The 16,240-nt window shown below is 40.7% G+C and overlaps 1 long non-coding RNA gene across 1 annotated transcript; it reads left to right on the top strand.

The window, feature by feature from the left end:
- The first annotated feature begins 395 nt into the window (after nucleotides 1-395).
- On the top strand, nucleotides 396-15,562 carry LOC133651454 (uncharacterized). Its single transcript, XR_009826413.1, has 3 exons — nucleotides 396-541; nucleotides 637-717; nucleotides 15,422-15,562. It is a non-coding gene; the product is annotated as an uncharacterized LOC133651454 (long non-coding RNA).
- Nucleotides 15,563-16,240: the final 678 nt, after the last annotated feature.

The following is a 16,240-nucleotide window of genomic DNA, read 5'->3' as shown; positions in this document are numbered from 1 at the left end:
CACGTCATCGGATGCTAAGCGTTTGTGTACGGAAGTACGAAACCGGAAGTGAAACGGCGGAAGTGCCGTGACGTCACAGCAAGGCGGGAAAGTTGAGAAGTTAGCTTATTTACCTATGCTTTTTTTACTTCTTGTTGTGCTTGCCGGCATTTTTAAAATGCCGTTGTCTGGTGGTAAAGCGACTCCATTTCCAGCAGCGTCCAGCTAAACTAATTCTAAGGATATTCATGTCGTCTCTTCGCCTTTTTTTTATTGTATTACTCTAAAAATGGTTAATAGCGCCGCTAAACTAGCAACACGTCATCAGACGCTAAGCGTTTGTGTACGGAAGTAGAAAACCGGAAGTGAAACGGCGGAAGTGACGTGACGTCACAGCAAGGCGGGAACGTTTAGAAGTTAGCCTTTTTCCTTCTTTGTTGTGCCATTTTTAAAAATGCCATTACAGTTTTTCTTGCCTCACGTGTAAATGTCTGTTGTGAATATGTTTTAGGATGTAGTACAAGCTGGATCGGTGTCCCAAATATGACAGGGAAGAATCCAGGTAATTTCCTACTGCTAAATCGGCAGGAAATACTCATGTGACATGTCCTTGGGCTAGCTTTAGTCTAATAATAAGATGTTGCTCTCTTTTCGCAGATTAAGTGTCATAAATATATCCTACTTCTCCATGTATCCCGAGGCCTTCCTTTTTTTGGCACTCGATGATTCTACATTGAGGTAAGATGACAACTCAAAGTGGTAATTTCACTCCAATTGTTCCATACTGTGGAAATTGTTATCGTTTACAAATGGACACAGGAAGGCTTTGGGGGTAAACATCCTAAATATTTGAATTAAAGCCAAAACTACTTATTTTTCAGTACCTGTACATTGATACAGTAGGGGAGGGATTCATATAACCCCATTCACCTCCATATTTATACTGTTGACTGTGAATCAGAATGTGCTATAATGTTATGTTACTCACTGTGCCTTGTGTATAAATTTTTTTATTTTAATTTAATTTTAGCTAAGTACTCTGTGACTTATTGAATGGTGGACTAGCAAAGTAAGATTATCATTGTACGGCTGTCTGTTTTACTGTGCATATGACAATAAACAATCTTGAATCTTGAAAGGAGGCCGATAACCAATATTTGAAGTAGGGTTGTATCGACTAGATACGCTCTTGTACTTGGTATCATTACAGTGGATGTCAGGTGTACTTTTTTAGAGTCGGTATAGTACTGAATATGATTCATTATTATCGCGGTACTATACTAGTACTGGTATACCGTACAACCCTAATATGAAGGCGATATTAATTTTCAGTAAAAGTTAGCTAAATATGGCTAGTATACATCAGTAAAAAGCTGGAGTAGGCTTTATGTTGTTTTTAAAACATTTTTTTAGGAAACTTCAGACCAGTAATAACATCATGTATCATCCGACGCTAATGTTGTGGTTAATTTAGCAGCAAAAGGGATTTCGCAAACACCTTGATTACGTGTGTCTAAGTGGAGCATCAACATTTACATCTGAAAATATGGGATGTCTCCTGGGAAAATTGGTAAATATATGGGATTTCTCAACATCCCAATAACTCACCATCTACTCAAGGCCCGCGGGCCAGATCCGGCCCGCAAATGAAATATCTATGGCCCCCAGGATGATATTTGACTAGTATTAGAACGGGCCCGCAGGCCACAGCCGCCTGCTGCTGTTTTGCACGCACCAATACTCCATCAGTGTCCCAGGGACCCCATCAAGTCATAAAAATGGGGTCCCACAGTAAATTTTTGGGGTCCCACTTTTTTGTAACCGTTTTCAAAACAAATGATAAATGTATGCATTATCCTGTTGTATCTCACATTCTATATTGTGTTTTGTTAAAAGGTTGTCATAAATGTTACTTAGTTCATTAAAAAAAATAATACAAAAGAAAACACATTTTTGTGCATGTATTCAGTTATAAAAATTCATTCACTTTCTTCTTTCCTTCATGGATCTAAACTTTACAGCTGCCGGTATTTTGTTCTATATTTTAATTGTAATATTTACAGAATGTGTGTGTTCTATTTTTGGCCAAAGTAAGACAAAGAAAACAATCGGAAGTTGTCTTTATTTTTTATTTTTAATGCCATGATTTTAATAGTCCGGCCCGCGTGTGCACAGATTTCCCTCCATGCGGCCCCTGAGCTAAAATGAGTTTGACACCCCTGATCTACTCAATTTTATACAATTTTATAGCAGTTTATGGATTTAATTTTTCTCGTAGGAAGCTCTGAAATAATGTGAACGTTTTTAATAAAAACTATTTTGGGCTCCTTCACGTTGCTTATAGTTGAGATGTTTTTCAAGCTGGCTAACATAATTTCTTCCTGGATGTTATAAAAAGCATGAGAATGTGTGAGCTCCTGCCTGCTCTTCTTATTTACTCACATAATAAGTTTCATATTCATCATATCTGTGGCGTTATTTGATAGAATCACGTAACATGAAACATGGACATGAGCCCACTCTCCCGAGTGTTGCCGATGGAGGCTTGTCGAGCAATTCCATTGCTGCAGGAGCGGAAACAAACAAAACGGGACCGGGTAGATGCCAGGAAAGAAAGACAAAAAAATGGTAGGCAGAGAAGATGTACTATAGTCGAACAGCACTGCAAGAGGGAGAGAAAGGGGGCGGGGTCCGTGGCCGCTTGAGCGCCAAAGTGAACGCAGATTGGCGAAGAATTCTCACAAGAACTCAGATAAATGCCTTTTCTGAAGGTAAACATATTTGGAGAGTATTTTTTATTCTTAAATTTAAAATTAATTTTTTCTCATGCAGGGCAAACAGGCTGGTTCTTGATCAGTGGTTATTACTATCTACTTCACTAAGTATGAATATTTTAAGTTCTAAATACTCTTATAATATGTGTAAATCTTGTATCTGCTGATGTAGTTCTGTTGTAGTTGTTAAAAAAAAAAAAAAAGGCAGATACCGATAAAAAAAAAAAGTCAGACTATACTGCATGTCAAAATGCCAAAACTCTGTACCGATAATTGGCCGATCTCTAATCAACATGCATTATCACATTATTGTCAGTCAAATTGATACGATTTATATCACAGGTGTCAAACTCAAGGCCCGGGAGCCAGTTCTGGCCCGCCACATAATTTTATGTGGCCTGCAAAAAAGCCTGGGAAAAATGGGTTTCAATAAAATACTTAAAACAATTTTTTTTCTTACTAAACGAACTCGTTCTTTCAATATTGACAGAAAAAAAAGCATATTTTAAACTTTAATATTATCTGATCATGCCAATTATATTATTATATACTGTATTGCAAAACTATTTTTTGTGAGATAAAAACAAATAGTTGTCACCTTTTAGCATAAAAAAATCCAATAATCGAATGCATTTGCATTTCGATTAATCATGATTAATCACAGGTTATTACCCGCATGCATAATGTGAATTCATTTTTAAAAAGCGTTCCTCTGAAAGCAGCCATTACTGCGATGTGGCCCTCAATGAAAATGAGTTTGACACCCCTGATTTATATGGTCTGTATGCAGTGGCGGGCCGTGCGTTTCTATAGGCCTTCAGTGATGTCCTACTTAGTCCGACTTCACCTCTCAAAATACGTAATTTATGTCACCACATGGACACGGCTCGAGATAGTATACAGAAACCCACTTGCACACTACTGGGCATTGAAACACCTCAACAGTGTACAAAACGGTCTCTTTTTCGGCGCATTTAACATTCAATAAACCCGCTTCATCAATTAAAACATATCTTACGTGGCACTGTCAAAATGAAAAAAAAAAGTATAAAACAAATGAAACATTAACAAATAAAGAAATAAAATATTTGAACTCACAATTTGTAGAACCCATTCGACGGCGTATAAGCCAGTGGTACCGGTTGTTGGTCGTCGTCGGTTGATTCGTGTGAAAGTGGCGGGCAAACCATTTCACCGTAGGGATAGCTTACGGTGTCTACTGAACTCGTCTCACAAGATGTAGTTTCTCTTAAGTATCCTTCTTGAAAATGGCCTTGCAAATACAGTATATACCGTATCTGCCGACTAATCAACATTTTGCTCTCTTTCTCTGTGAGTACCGGTTAGTTTTCTGTGGCTTTCTATGGCTCGTAAGGCTCCGGAGACACTTCCTGTTTTCGCAACTTGTGATTGGATACCTACTTGGGGCTCCCAAGTGAGTATCCAATCACAGCGTAAGGCCAGCTAAAGTTGAGTTAAAGTTAAAGTACCTCTGATAGTAACACACACACTAGGTGTGGTGAAATTACCCTCTGCATTTGACCCATTCCACCCCCTGGTGGGGGAGGGGAGCAGCGAGCAGCAGCGGTGGCCGCGCTCGGGAGTCATTTTGGTGTTTTAACCTCCAATTCCACCCTTGATGCTGAGTGTCAAGCAGGGAGGTAATGGGTCCCGTTTTTATAGTCTTTGTTATGACTCGGCCGGGGTTTGAACTCACAACCTACCGATCTCAGGGCGGACACTCTAACCCAGTGGTTCTTAACCTGGGTTCGATCGAACCCTAGGGGTTCGGTGAGTCGGCCTCAGGGGTTCGGCTGAGGTCAAAACACACCCGACTCATCGTGTAAATAAAAACTTCTCCCTATCGGCGTATTACGGATACGGCAACAGCTGAAGTCAGACTGATTTGCAGGTGTGTAATTTGTTGTGAGTTTATGCACTGTGTTGGTTTTGTTCTTTGAACAAGGTGATGTTCATGCACGGTTCATTTTGTGCACCAGTAAAAAAACACGGTAACACTTTAGTATGGGGAACATATTCACCATTAATTAGTTGCTTATCAACATGCAAATTAGTAACATATTGGCTCTTAACTTGTCATTATTAAGTACTTATTAATGCCTTATTCGGCATGGCCTTATTATAACCCTAACCCTCTAACCCTGGCCCTAACCCTAACCCTAACCAAATAACTCTAAATGAAGTCTTTGTTACTTAGAATATGTTCTCCTAGTGTCCAAAAAACTCTAAATTAAATCTTTGTTACTTAAAATATGTTCCCCATACTAAAGTGTTACCAAAAACATATAACTTTGTCTTGAATTTGAAAAAAAACAACATTTTATTTTTCACTAAAGAAGGGTTCGGTGAATGCGCATATGAAACTGGTGGGGTTCGGTACCTCCAACAAGGTTAAGAACCACTGCGTCTAACCACTAGGCCACTGAAAGTCCTTGGTATGACTCGACCGGGGTTTGAACTCACAACCTAACGATCTCAGGGTAGACACTCTAACAACAAGGCCAATGAGCAGGTTTAGAAGGCTTTACTGACAACAACTCATGATCTGATTGGCTATCGCAATTGTCTATCAACTCTATGTGTCCGGCATTCACTTACAGTGTGCAAACCCCCTCATTGTTGATTCTGAAGTCCCCGGGCAGATTTCGTACAGCATGGCAACATAAGCTAGCTGAATTCTGATTGGATACAAACTCTAACCTAAAAACAACAGCACTGGAAGGAGCATAATATGACATGAAGAGAATATGAATACTTTTAGATATTTATGGAAAGTAAACAAAAAAATACTTTTATCTTTAATTAGGATTGATTGATTGATACTTTTATTAGTAGATTGCACAGTACAGTACATATTCCGTACAATTGACCACTAAATGGTAACACCCGAATAAGTTTTTCAACTTGTTTAAGTCAGGGTCCACGTTAATCAATTCATGGTATAAATATATACTATCATCATAATACAGTCATCACACAAGTTAATCATCAGAGTATATACATTGAATTATTTACATTATTTACAATCCGGGGGGTGGGATGTGGAGGGGGTTGGGGCGGGGGAGTTAGGTTTGGTTGATATCAGCACTTCAGTCATCAACAATTATTTCATCTGAGAAATGGACATTGAAACAGTGTAGGTCTGACTTCGTAGGATCATGATTTCTGGTTATGTTAGGCGGCCCACCACTGCCTGTATGTTGCAACACTACCACCAACCTGGAGTACAAGCACCAAAGTGCACCATGGGATTGTGCAGATGAAGCAACAGACTTCTGAGGTGGAAACCTGGAAACGATTCCAAGCCAAACACCTCAATCACACCGAGGTTGTCGTCTAATTTAAAAGGAGGGGATTTAATTAGTCCGTGGAGCCGTTCCAGGCTTTTCCAGTAACATTTGTTTACCTCATGGAGGCGCAGCCATCAACAAGCGGAGCCAGACAGATGCTCCTTGACTTGACGTCTGCGTGTATCTCCAGGCTACAAACATGTCAGAAACCTTCAGATGCGTTCATGCCACTTCTTGCCGCTCAATGTTTTTTTCCCCTCCCCGGTTGTCATAACACATCCCCCCGGGGGGCCGGCGGGTGGAGGCACCAAAATGAAGGCCCCTGTCAACTCGTAGAGGTCCGCCTCCCCCCCACTCCCCCCTCGTCTCAAGGTCGAAGGGTTCTTTCTTTCCTTTTTCTTTCTATCTTTCTGTCTGTCTGTCCTCCTTTATCTTTCAGCCCTGAGGAAAGGATGAGATGAGCTTACCACTCTTCCTCCACACCTGAGCACCACGGGCACAAGCCGCTGTCCAGACTACAGGTGTTTAAATCCGACGCATCACACCGCCCGCTGACACGCAGATCATTTAGCGGGCATACCATTAGGTACACTTGCTCTGTCTAATCCGGGGGTGTCCAAACTTTTTAACTGGAGGGCCGCATTGGGCTTAAAAAATTTGTCCGGGGGCCGAAAGCTGACTGCATGCAAAGCAACAATATGTGTATATATATATATATATATATATATATATATATATATATATATATATATATATATATATATATATATATGGTAACACTTTAGTATGGGGAACATATTCACTAGGGATGTCCGATAATGGCTTTTTGCCGATATCCGATATTCCGATATTGTCCAACTCTTTAATTACCGATACCGATATCAACCGATACCGATATCAACCGATATATGCAGTCGTGGAATTAACACATTATTATGCCTAATTTGGACAACCAGGTATGGTGAAGATAAGGTACTTTTTAAAAAAATTAGTAAAATAAGATAAATAAATTAAAAACATTTTCTTGAATAAAAAAGAAAGTACAACAATATAAAAACAGTTACATAGAAACTAGTAATGAATGAAAATTAGTAAAATTAACTGTTAAAGGTTAGTACTATTAGTGGACCAGCAGCACGCACAATCATGTGTGCTTACGGACTGTATCCCTTGCAGACTGTATTGATATATATTGATATATAATGTAGGAACCAGAAATATTAATAACAGAAAGAAACAATGTGTGAATGAGTGTGAATGGGGAAGGGACGTTTTTTTGGTTGGTGCACTAATTGTAAGTGTGTCTTGTGTTTTTTATGTTGATTTAATTAAAAAAAAAAAACGATACCGATAATAAAAAAAACGATACCGATAATTTCCGATATTACATTTTAATGCATATATCGGCCGATAATATCGGCAGGCCGATATTATCTGACATCTCTAATATTCACCATTAATTAGTTGCTTATTAACATGCAAATTAGTAACATATTGGCTCTTAATTAGTCATTATTAAGTACTTATTAATGCCTTATTCTGCATGGCCTTATTATACAACAACCCTAACCCTAACCCTAACCCCAACCCTAACCCTAACCAAATAACTCTAAATTAAGTCTTTGTTACTTACAACATGTTCCCCTAGTGTCCAAATAACTCTTAATTAAGTCTTTGTTACTTATAATATGTTCCCCATATTAAAGTGTTACCAAATATATATACATAAATACCAAAACCAGTGAAGTTGTGTAATTCGTAAACAAAAACAGAATACAATGATTTGCAAATCCTTTTCAACTTATATTCAATTGAATAGACTGCAAATAGACTTTGCATCAGTCCATCTTAGATGAGCTCGGGCCCAGCGAAGCCGGCGGCGTTTCTGGGTGTTGTTGATAAATGGCTTTCGCGTTGCATAGTAGAGTTTTAAATTGCACTTACAGATGTAGCGACCAACTGTAGTTACTGACAGTGGTTTTCTGAAGTGTTCCTGAGCCCATGTGGTGATATCCTTTACACACTGATGTCGCTTGTTAATGCAGTACAGCCTGAGGGATCGACGGTCCGTAATATCATCGCTCACGTGCAGTGATTTCTCCAGATTCTCTGAAGCTTTTGATGATTTTACGGACCGTAGATGGTGAAACCCCTAAATTCCTTGCAATAGCTCGTTGAGAAATGCTGTTCTTAAACTGTTGGACAATTTGCTCACGCATTTGTTCACAAAGTGGTGACCCTCGCCCCATCCTTGTTTGTGAATGACTGAGCATTTCATGGAAGATGCTTTTATACCCAATCATGGCACCCACCTGTTCCCAGTTAGCCTGTTCACCTGTGGGATGTTTATAGATGATTATTATAATTAGTTATCAAGAGTATGTGAAAATCCGACTTCTACCTTGTTTACTTTCATGATGACCTCCTTAAAGTTTTTTAATCAATCAGAAATATCACACGGCTAAAATCAGAATTAGAAACACTTAATTAATTAAATGAAATTAATTAAATGCGCCAAACATGGGTGGGGAGAGTGTTATGCAGTGTTCCCATCATCCCTTGAAATTGACTTAAATGGGTCTAATTTATATTTTTTTATACTAATTAGATGTTGTTTTATAATACACACAATGTTCAATGAGCAGGTTGTGTTATGTGTGACCATGTTTGTTGAAGTTTTGCGTTGGTTGATTTTTTTTTTTTTGGCACAATGACTAGGGAAGGTTGTTTGGATTAGGTCATATAAGTAATGCTGTGCATGATACACGATCAAGAGCTACTGAATCGATTTGCTTCCGTTGGCGCCAGATGACGACAACTTGGCAGATATCACCTGTTCACGCCCGGGCCAAGTTGCTTATTGGACTCGGGACTTATTTTGGATACCCCTGGTCTAATCGATTCTCGAGCACTGACACCAACGCTACTGATACTGTCTGAGCGGCACTATCACCGCGTCAAGATCCGCTGTGTGTGGAATAACTATTAACATTTCTAATCAGATTAATCAGAGAGTTGCTGTGAATTAATTTGGATGAATCACAATTCATTTTTAATCTATATCAAGGTGTCCAACCAAAGTGTGGCTAGTTTTATTTTGGCCCGCGGGCTGAATAAACACATCACGGATTACAACATTATATTAGATAAAAAATGTCCCAAATTCCCAGACCCCCCAAAAATGGGTCTGAACAACCAAAATGGCCGACGACCTGTGTCTCTTACAGTATATGGTTTTGATGTTTTCCCTGCGTCCTGTTACTATGAACATGTCTATAAATGTATTACATTATATGGTAAATTAAAACCTCAAAAAGGTTTTAGTTGGTGAAATATTCATCCATCCATCCATCCATTTTCTACCACGTGTTCCTCTCGGGGTCCCGGGGTGTACTGGAGCCTATCCCAGCTGCATTCGGGCGGAAGGCGGGGTACACCCTGGACAAGTCACCACCTCATCGCAGGACCAACACAGATAGACAACATTCACACTCACATTCACACACTAGGGCCAATTTAGTGTTGCCAATCAACCTATCCCCAGGTGCATGTCTTTGGAGGTGGGAGGAAGCCGGAGTACCCGGAGGGAACCCACGCACTCACGGGGAGAACATGCAAAATCCACACAGAAAGACCCCGACTCTAGGTGCTAGCTAGCGATTAGCGCATTAGTTGCCGTTAGCAATTAGCATGTTAGTTGTCAGCTAGAGATTAGCATGCTCGTTTACAACTCGTGATTAGTGCGCTAGTTCCAGCTAGCGATCAGCGTGCTAGTTTTGAGCTACCGATTAACGCGCCAGTTTCCAGCTACTGATTAGCGCACTAGTTGCCAGCTGGCAATTAGTGATTAGCGGCCCAATACTGTTATTATATGAATATCTTTAGTATTGTACAATAACAAGGTACCTTTAGGACTGTCACGACAGGGGGGTCGCAGTTTACTGCGAGGTTTGTTCTCCCGTGAAGCAATCGGACTATTCCGGACAAGGCGTGAAGGTAGGAACATATTTAATTATTCAACTAACACTCAATGAAGTACAAAAAAACAGAAAACAACCCGAAGGCAAGCGTGCCTATCGCACGCGGAAGCTAAGGCAAAAAACTTAGGACATGAAACATGAAACTATAGACATGAAAACAACTAACCAAACTATGGCATGGAGCAACTAGCATAACTGTGGAATCAGACATGGAACGAGCAACATGAACTAAGCAATGACGCCAGGACGACTGACTGGCAAAGACAGGCTTAAATAATGGTCTTCTTGATTAGAGCAGGTGCGTGTCCCGAACACCAGAGGCAGGTGAAACTAATAAGTCGCCATGGTAACTAAACAAACAAGGGAGCGCAAACAGGAACTAAAAGAGTCCGAAACTAACAAAAAATAACAAAAACATAATCCAGACCACAGATCATGACAAGGACCAGTTTAATGTAAAATTCAATCATAATTGCATTCAAGATATATAAGTAAGGGTCACTGCTCCTTCTCTCCATCAGTTTGGGCGTCCTTGGCTTGGAAAACATTAAATACACCTGGATTAGATGTTACACTAATTTGCTTTAAGACCCATAACACAATGATAAGCACATTTAGTCTGATTTACATTGTTTTGGTTTCAGAATGTTTAATGTACAAAATGTATCAAAGTTTTGCTCCTGCATCCTTCAATTTTTCTGTATTCGGCCCTCGCTAGAAAAAGTTTGGACACCCCTGATCTATATTAATCATGTTTTATTCTGCATGAGCAAAATAACATACTCGGATTTGAATTTGATTTAATGTCATTACTCATGCATAAAATAATACAGAGTAACAAAGTGTGGTTTACCATCACATCCAGAAGTGCATTCATTTGGTTACAGCATATGTATATATACTGTATGTATGAACATAATAAATAATGTGAGTAATTTAGAGTGTGAATGTGTGTGTGAATGTTGTTTATCTGTGTTGGCCCTGCGATGAGGTGGTGACTTGTCCAAGGGTGTACCCTGCCTTCAGCCCGAGTGCAGCTGGGATAGACTGCAGAGAGGGACAAGCCGTAGAAAATGGATAGATGGATACAAACTTCATGTAAGTGATAAATAGTAATGTATAGATATACACAAGCTATGAAATGATTATGCAAACTAAATTATAGTACATAAATAGTTATGTGTATACACAACTAATATCCATTATTATGTTCCCAAAAGGGACAAGCGGTAGAAAGGATGGATGGATGGATGGATGGATGGATGGATGCTCCAAACAAACAAATGGCTGAAATAAAAAAAGTCAGTGTGAATATATTGAATGGGATTTCTGGGATACTTAGAATGGAAACCTATTTGGGGGGAAAAGCTGTTTCAGAGTCTGCTAGTTTAACTTCTGAGTATCAATCAATCAATCAATGTTTATTTATATAGCCCTAAATCACAAGTGTCTCAAAGGGCTGTACAAGCCACAACGACATCCTCGGTACAGAGCCCACATACGGGCAAGGAAAACTCACCCCAGTGGGACGTCAATGTGAATGACTATGAGAAACCTTGGAGAGGACCGCATATGTGGGTAACCCCCCCCCCCCCCCCCCCCCCCTCTAGGGGAGACCGAAAGTGTCTCAATGTTGTCGTGTCACGGCTGTTGCAGGATGGCAAGTTGCGCTGGCCCTCCGGATGTCCTCCTCTGCACCCGGCACATCGGAAGCAGCACCAAGTAGGCCTCCAGCCGGCGGTCCGCGGGTCTCCTCCACCGCAAGTTTGCCGTCCTGACAGTTGGCCCGGTCTGCGGGTCCGCTGCGTTTTCTCCCCGAGCCGCCGTCTTGTGGCTTTTTGCTGTGGGTGGCTCTCTTGGCATCTTCCTCACGCTGCCTTTCTGGCTTGTTGGCATCGGGGTGGCAGTTTTGGTCTGTCGCAAGTTCGCTGTGCTGTCAGTGGGCGCAGTTTGCAGCAGTGTCAGCCGCAAACACGCCGTGCTGTCGTCTGTCCTTCTGCTCCTCCAGGTGTGCAGCAGGCGTCAGGGGGACGCTCCTCAGGGGTCAAGAGGTCATCGCCGTCGTCCGCGGGCCCGCCGCGTCGGTCCTCGAGCTGCCTTGTTGGGTTGTTGGCCTTTTGTCGTGGGTGGCCCTTCGCGCCGCCATTGTGTTTCCGGCCTTTTGCTGCGGTAAGCCTTTTCCCTCACGCTGCCAATTTGGGCTTTGCTTCGGGATAGCAGGGATGTTATTGACCTCAATGTCCATTAAAAGTCTGGTGGTCTTTGCTGACATTGTTGATGTATGTGGATGTTGTTTAATCCATTGTAGCAAAAAATGTGGCAAAAAATTGGTGAGTGAAACCTCTATGATATCAAAGTTGCTTTTTTGTTGTTGTAACATTGCTGCTGGTAAGCCAAATAGGTCCAAATAATCCCAATAGGGCGAATTGGGACAGCCCTCTGACCTTAAGGGCCTTTAAAAAGCTTGTAGGGGTCGGCCAATTTTGCCGGTTGCCATGGCAACTCCCGTTCGGACCTCGTGGTGCTTTAGCCTCATTGAGTGTGCCAAAAGCAGCCATTACACGGTCAAAAGACATTTTAGCATTATCTTTAAAGCAGCAAGAGGTTATAGAGGACAAAAATGTTGAATTTGGTGAGCCAATTGTGTGTAAACACCGCTAACTAGCTGTGGGGCTAAGTAGGCCCAAAGCCTCAACCAGACTAGTGTAGTGCTCTAAAAAGGCAAAAATAAATAAATAAAAAATATTAATAATTACCATCCATGTGAACAGGCAACGTTTCGACTTTATTAAGTCTTCTTCAGGCCAATGGTAAGTACAAACATGTGAGTAGCCCCATCGCAGCCGAGAAGGTGCGCACTTCAACGGAGTACTATATAAAATTACATAAAGTACAAAATATAAGGTAAGACCTTAAAAAAACAATGTGATGTAAGAATGCAATTGTGCAATTCACCCAACCCATACAGCAGGGGTGGGCAATTAATTTTCACCGGGGGCCGCATAAGCAACCCGAGCACTGCTGGAGGGCCACACGACAATATTTCAATTAAATTTTGCTCAATATTATTTTTGATATACCATAAGATAAATAATAATGATGATAATAATTAATAATAATAATAATAATAATAATTTCATTTAACCTAACTTAACTTTATACAAAAGCAGATTGCTTTTTAAGGTCACTTTATCCTGCATTATCCAACATTTTTCCCCATCAGATTTGGACAACCATCTGTTCTTAAAAATAGTTTTTAATCATATCTATTCTATATTGTTTTTTATATTGGTTTTATATGTAATTGTTTTTTTCTTTTTATTCAGTCATTGGTGGAGCTAAGGATAATATTTGAATATTGTTTGTAATATTGTTGTGCAGCACTTTGGAAACATTTTGTTGTTTAAATGTGCTATATAAATAAAGTGGATTGGATTGTCACACCTGCCAGCTTGTCTCAACACGCATTTACCTCTGTGAACAAGTCATTACCTGTGGTTGTCTCTTTAATTGACTGCATCAGAGCTCTCATCCAAAGTTAGCGAAAAACAGTCCTGTCTCCGGGCATTATCAGCGCAACAAAGTCCAATAAGCACTCCTTAATAAACTCTCCGTCAGAAAACGCCTTACTTTTTCTGGCGCTTTTGTGAGAAATGACGAAACTTGTCCTGACGGCTGTATCTCTGGGGGTGTGAAATATGGCACAAAGTCCTTGTTGGGTTTGCAGTTTTACCATCAACGCATCAGCCTCCCTTGCGCGCGCTTCATCAGACACATCCCGGTATTTTCCCTCGTGTTTCTTCGTGTAGTGGCGATTAAAATGATATTTAAACACAGCAAGCTGTGTACCACACATTAAGCACACGGCTTTACCACTAATTTATGTAAAGAAATACTTGGCAGTCCATCTCTTGTTGGAAACACGCCATTCCTCATCAACTTTTCTTTTTTTAGCGTCTCATCACTTGTCTCTATGCACCTTCCCTCACAGGTTCCCCCCGGACATACAGCATAAATAACACATTTCAAAATAAAAGCAGCACAGTTGTATTGCGCGCACGACATAGATGTTTTTTAAACTTTATTTTGTAATTTGTAATTGCGCCGTTCAATTCACTCACAATCGCACACGCGCATACGTCCACACGGAAGTAATACAAATAACGCTTTTCAAAACAAAAGCAGCACTGTTGTATTGCACACTCGACATAGATACTTTTTTAAATTTATTTTGTAATTTATGATTGGCCTCACGCGGGCCGGACAGGGATGCGCAAAGGGCCGGATGCGGCCCGCGGGCCGTACAATGCCCAGGTCTGCCATACAGTGTACCATCCATCCATCCATCACTCCAAAAAAAATGACAAAAATTATTTTATGCATGTCATATTTTCAGGAAAACCAGGAATTTTTCCAGTTCAAAAAACAACTTCGTTTTTTGTCCTGATTAAGAGGAATGTTTTAACGGTCGAACGGTTGAAGTGGGTTGAAAAATGTGGGAGGAGTAGTCGCCAGAAAAAAGGGTGGAAATAGGGCTTTGGAAAAGCAGGAATTCTTGAAAATCCTGGAATTTTTTTTAACTTGGAAAAATTATAGTTTTAATTTCCAGAATGGTGGAATATGCTGAAGGTGGATCGGTTTGAATCGGTTGAAAACATTTGGAAATGGTGGAAGTTTGAAAAATGGCCAATTCATTTTGAATGGGAAAAATGTCCCGGAAAACCTGGAATTCTGGAAATTTTTGGAATTTGTCAAGGAAAAGCCCGCGATTCCTGAACAGTTTGAAGTTGGAACGGTTTGAATCGGGTGAAAAATGTGGAAGGTAGAGCGTGCCAAAATCTGGAGAAGAATAATACTAAGTTCAAATCCCAGCCGAGTCATACCAAAGACTATAAAAATGGGACCCATAACCTCCCTGCTTGGCACTCAGCAACAAAGGGTTGGAGTTGGGGGTTAAATCACCAAAATGATTCCCGGGTGCGGCGCCGCTGCTGCCCACTGCTCCCCAAGTGGATGGGACAAATGCAGAGGACAAATTTCACCACATCTAGTGTGTGTGTGACAATCATTGGTACTTTAATCTTTCATCTTTAATCTTTAATAGGTTGAATAAATAGATGAATTTTGGTGTAGAAAACCATATAGCATTCACACAATAAGTGAGGGATGGAAGATGGAAAAGGATGTCAACCAATGATTGCTATCTTTGTTTTTTTTTTACCCTTCTAATAGATCATAAGTCTACAATTATTTGCCAAAGCAGACGAGAGCGGATCAAAAAAAAAAAAAAAAAAAAGCCCTTTGGCTGCACAATTTTTTGGATACCGCTCATTTCTTTGGAAAGCACACTGATCTTCTTCTCATTTCCCCCCCCGAGGGAGAGCGTCCTCTCCTCACTTTGAGGCCGTGACGAGACGCTGAATGAAAGCAAAAATAGAGCCTGTCAGCGCCCACAGGAGGAACTCGTCAGGACCTCGCCCGCTTTGCCTGCCTGGTCCTTGAGGTTCTGGCTGGGAAAAAACTGGGTTTGTTAAAGTCTGCTAGTGAGTCATTTTTCTGATTGACGTGATCGGCTTTTCCCTCCTTCCGACAGACTTGCTACTTCTTCGCATAGAGCTGTCAATCACGCACACACACACACACACACACACACACACACACACACACACACACACACACACACACACACACACACACACACACACACACACACACACACACACACACACACACACACACAGACAGCCCTGTGGCTACACCACCTGTGACACCAAGGCCTTGCAGGATGAGAGATGCTTGCTTGACGGCTCCGTCTCAGTGCTTTCCCTACCTATAACACTCCCTGGACACCAGTGTGGTCCCAATACCAATATTTTAGTACCTGCACCAAAATGTATTTCGATACTTTTCAAAATAAAGAGGAGTCTACAATTTTTTTTATTATTGGCTGTCTTTTACAGACAATGTTATGATACATTAAACAGACGTTTGTTATTACAATAAAGAACACATTTGACAATAAATAAGATAGTGAACATACGATCAATCAATCAATCTTACATCAATCAATGTTTATTTATATAGCCCTAAATCACAAGTGTCTCAAAGGGCTGCACAAGCCACAACGACATCCTCGGTTCAGAGCCCACATAAGGGCAAGGAAAAACTCACAACCCAGTGGGATGTCAATATGAAT

Source organism: Entelurus aequoreus, linkage group LG06 (assembly GCF_033978785.1).
Source record: "Entelurus aequoreus isolate RoL-2023_Sb linkage group LG06, RoL_Eaeq_v1.1, whole genome shotgun sequence".
Taxonomy (NCBI): Eukaryota; Metazoa; Chordata; class Actinopteri; order Syngnathiformes; family Syngnathidae; genus Entelurus; species Entelurus aequoreus.
This window is presented reverse-complemented; position numbering and strand designations above follow the sequence as displayed.